Raw genomic sequence first — 4,903 nt, 5'->3', positions numbered from 1 at the left:
TTCCTGCAGCTCTGCGGAGAGAGCTGCAGTTCTGAGGATGAGGCTCTCCAGGAACATTCAACAAAACCTGACCGGGGCCTGTCCAGAAGGGCACTGCTGAGCTTTTATAAAAAGTGGGAATAGGAAAAGCTGGGGGGATTTAGGAGTCGCCTGAAGAACAGGCTGTTTTCCCTTGAGCTCATGGTACGCTCTGTGCTTACCAAGGATGGGATTTCTTTTAAGTCAAAACCTGCTCTTTTCAGAAATGAGGGCTTCTTCCTCTTGTTTGGGGATGGGATTGGCTATCTTATAGTTTCAGCTGGGTGTTGGAAATGCTCAACTCAAGCACAGAAAGAAGTTTTCAAGCCGGCTTTAATCGTCTCCACTTGCTGCCCCAATACCATACATGCAGGTACAAGCCAATGAGAAGGTGAATACTTCAGGTGTTTTCCTCCTCAGGAAAACTGGCTGAGAATATTTTACAAAATAGCGTGCGCCCTCACAGCCATCAGTCCTGCTGCATATAAACAACAAAAATACAAGAGTTTGACATTAAGAAAGACCACGCACATATAAAACATTACAGAACACAGGTAGAAAATTGCCATTTGCGTTTTTAAATCTTGTACCATTCTCAAGTATTCATCACAAGCCCATCCCCTTGTCTTGATCATGGAACTGGGGCTTAAAGGCCCCCCCTAGTTTCCCCCCTCTGCAGTATTCAGTTTAAAGTGGAGTTGTTCAACTTAGGAATCCGTCATCAAAGCAAAGTTTATCAGGAAACACAAGTGGGCTGGTGCAGGCAGCCAGATCCACTCACTAACATGGTTACGTCCTGGCTTCCAAGCACACAGAGCTGCCCAGGGTGAGTGTTCCTGGCCCGGTTCTGCACCCCTCTCTCTCCTCTCCCCTTAGGAAAGGGACACATAGAAGGATGTCAGGTCGACGCGTGCCCCTCAGCAGTGAGATATCTGCCACTTCTTCCAGCAGAGCTGCAGACTGACCTTGGAGGAGCAGCGAACTCAAGGCTGATGGAGTTCTGACGGCTTCCCGGGCTAACGGGACACTCTCAGTTTGGGTAATTCTTTTCCATGCAATTTGTTGGGGATTTTAGGATGGAAAATGTGAAGTAGCATCAGTGTCTATGTCCCTGCAGGGCTGGGTCAGTTTTGTGTGGTGCACCCCTGTCAGGATACACATTTCAGCCTCCTGAAGCAGAAGGGTGGTTGGAAGCGACTGGCTGCCCACGTAGTTCTGGGTGCTACTTACTGCCTCGAACCTTTAACGGTCCCAGACCCTTTATGTGCCTGTTAGCCCCCTAACAGGTATAATGCAGTTTCAGAGGCATAGGCTGTGTTCAGGATCTGTAAGGTGCAGGTAAAATCCCTCCTGTGTCTCATTTGGAAACGTAAATTTTTCAATAGGATGAATGCTTCAGTTTGGGGGCTTTAAAAATGCAGAGGTGCTTTTCTCTGTGGGTTGGGGTTTGGTTGTTTTTTTCCTGTTAATCAAATTCAAGGACAAACCTCAGCTCGAACTTGGAGCTGCTACTTTACCAAGTGCTGTTACCAAGACAGATGTGTATGTTTTTATATTCAAGGTATAAACTTCGGAGATTAATGACAGATTCTTGAGTCCTGGATAATATCTTAAACGATCCAGGTGCTTGCTCATAGTTTAATTTTGAGGTGGGGAGTAGGACAACATGATGGGGAAGATTATTTAGTTTTAACTGCATGAAGAGATCAAGCCCTTTTAAGAAAACAAGGCCACCAACTTCAAAGTGCTAACGTTCACGACGCATCTGCTGCCAGGGTCCCTGGCCACTGGGTACCAGGAGGGGAGCGCTGCTCCATCCACAGGCCCTCCAGCATCAAGCATTGCTTCACGGGTCTCACTGCAAGTTTAGGACAAAGTTCCCTTTTCTTAGCGAGTACTGGGGTCTAGCAGATATCTATATACAGCCAGCTGGGAACCGGGGCGGCTGCTCAGCACCTCTCCTCCAGTGGGAGGGATGCCCTCTCTGCCCGCTGCTGGGGGTCCCTTGCCACCCGCGCTTCAGGCATGGGCTTTTGTGGGGGTTTGGTGCCCTCCAAGAGCAGCAGCTCGTCGCCTCCTTGCCAGCCCTTCGTGGGAGGGGAGGGCTGGAAACACCCACCCGTGTCGAGCAGCCTTTGGAGCGCCGTTTATCTACATGAGTTTTAACAGGAGCAATGGAAGGGAGGTTCCTACTGTCCAGCCGAATCACCCCTCCCTCCAAGGAAGCATCCCAGCCTCTGGCTTCCCATGCCCTTCAGCTCAGCAGTCAGTAGTGCAAGTGCTAAACGAAGCAGAGGTTGGGCTCGCAGCATGGGAGCCGGTGGTAAATGCACACCCCGAATGATTGCTCATCATTGCACAGTTAGTTACAACAAAAAAAAACCTGAATGCGAGGGAGTGCACTAAGCTCTGGCTCTGAAAAAAAGAGAAAAGGAGTGGGGAAAAGAAAAGAATGAGGTATCCCAATACTCGGAGCTCCGGACAGGCACAGCGGTCACGCCAGCTCTCGGGCCATGGTGGCAGCCGCTAAACCGAGCTGCTTCCTGGGGGATCCTGGGTGCTGCTGTCCTGGTGCCTGCGCCCGAGGCGGATGATCGGGGTCGAACAGTGCGGCGGTTATTCAGACAGTGAGACAAACACGTAGGCCCTTTACTGTACATTTTTCTAAGTCTACTTTGAAAATCTAAATCTTCCCTGGATAGGGACCAGCTCAGTTACAGTGAGCTGCATTGTCACATCTGGTCACCGAGTGGGTTTTGTACGACTTCAGCTGCATTACACGCCTTCACCCACCAGTTCCCACCAGGCTTCGTGCAGACCCGACTTTTTCCATGGGAATTCTTCTCTTTAGCTCATGAAGGACGCTCTAACAACCAGCCAGGGGCTGGGGTGTTGGCTATGCATGCAAACGTGAAGTAGGAGGAAGACTTCCAGTTGAAACAGCTTTGCCAGAGAAGCGTTGGAGCGGGCAGTCACGCCTTTGGCACGTCACGGGGTGCAGCCCGTGCTCTTTCTAAAGGTGATTTTGCAGATCTGTCTGGAGGCATGAAAGCCCAAAGGACAGCAGAGTGAGCTCGTCATATCTCTTTCCATCTGTGATGCGAAACACGTTTAGACTTTGAACGCAGTGCTCGAGACCGGTGCCTGGGCACTGCTCCTTGACCTTTCCAATGCAGCGATTTTCCAAACCGGCGCCCAAGTGCACACCCCTGAAGGGAGTCGGCAGATGCATGTTGTCCAAGTGGTTCACATCAATCTGGGAAGAAGTGTCTGAGTCAACTGGAAGAAAACAGCAGGTGGGTTCTTAATGCCTGAAAAACTATCTCCAGTGCTGCTTTTAAACGAGGTCTTGTATCCGTGAAGACCCTTAAGCTGCACTCGCTGCTGCCGAGTATCTGCGAGCCCGCTTAAGCAAGTGAAGGTGTTTAAATGTCTTAACTCCTCGCACACCGAGATGTGCAAACACCTACAAACACCAGCTTGACATTCCGAGTGTCATCACTGCGGGAGCGGTCCGGTACGATGGTGAAGTGATTCCCAAGCAGGGAGGGGAATCCCGCTCCCGGGGGAATTTGTGGTCTGCTATTTGCAAATCGAGAGCTCCACCTGTGACCGCAGCTGGAGAGGAGGTTTCGAGAGCTGGGAAAGGGAGCCGGGAGGGCAGGAGCACCGCCCGGCATCTCAGCTGCTCCGTGGCCTCTTCCAAAGCCACTTGGTAGGTTTGGGTGTGGGATTGCTGGCCAGTAACTGGCTCTGGGTCTCTCCTGGTTTCAGGAAAACGATGTCTAAGCCCCCTCTCCCCAGGCGTTCAACATTCATGACACAGGAGCTAACTTCTGAGTGAGCCCAGAAGCCAGGGCCACCTTTCAGGGCCCTCGGAAACTTCCACTCCTCTTTGGCTCCAGGCTTGTAGAAAGCCCAGGGATAACTGGGGCCTGGCCGTGAAATCCTGGGGTGGTTTCTGTGCTTTGCTGCACGGACGTGGCTTTCTTTACGAGCATTTAGGGGGTGTTTAAGCATCATTTCAAGGCTATTTTGGCAAAATCCATCCTTGTTACTCAAGTAACAAGGGCACCAGCATCTACTGTAAGATCTTCTGTGGCTCGGGGGGATGCTGAGTGCTGCTTGCTGCTCGCTTACTGCCGGTGGTGCTGAGTATAAAACGGGCTACAAAGCTGATTTGGTTTAATATTAATTATTCTTTTCTGGAGGAAATATCTGGAAAGTCAAATGGTTTGAATTGCCTGGTGGAAGGTGGAGGAAAGAGAGGAAATAATCTAACGCACCAGGGCTAATCAGTGCAACCACCTTTTGCAAGTCGTAGAGTACATAAAAAAAATGCCCTTTGCCATAAAACATTCCCCCAGGAAAAAAAGCTGGAGTGCAAAAGCTTGTGGTTTTTCTGGTGTGTCGCATGTAGAAAGCAACTGGGTGTCCTGGCTTTTTTCTTCTTGTTGTTGAAGGAGGGAAAGCGTCTGACCTGTGGTGTCACGCGTTCAGAAACGAGAAGGAGCTGGTGTTGCAGCATCAGCGTGGCACGCTCGGTCTCTGCTCCTGTTCTAGCTCTTCCACACCAGTGTGAGGTGGGGCCTGACCCAGATGCCTCCCCAGAGGAGGGGGTGCCAGCTCCCGGCGGGACTGGATGTGCAGCGCTGGCAGTGCAGGAGTTACGGTCTTGGTGGGTGTCAGTTAGTCTGGTGAGTGACAACCATCTGGAGTCACTGACGCCCTGGCTCCACCTTGCCGGAATCTGGATGTTTTTCTCTGGATTTTCCATGTGCCACAGGTTTCAGCTGGCGCAGAACCAGTGAGCCTTTTGCTAGACCACAGGGGTCTGCCGCTGCGGCTGCCTGCCGGCTGTCGTGGTGTTCCTGCCGCTACTCCA

This window comes from Buceros rhinoceros, unplaced genomic scaffold (assembly GCF_000710305.1).
Source record: "Buceros rhinoceros silvestris isolate BGI_N320 unplaced genomic scaffold, ASM71030v1 scaffold22652, whole genome shotgun sequence".
In the NCBI taxonomy this organism is placed as follows: domain Eukaryota; kingdom Metazoa; phylum Chordata; class Aves; order Bucerotiformes; family Bucerotidae; genus Buceros; species Buceros rhinoceros.
Note: the sequence above shows the minus strand (reverse complement) of the source record.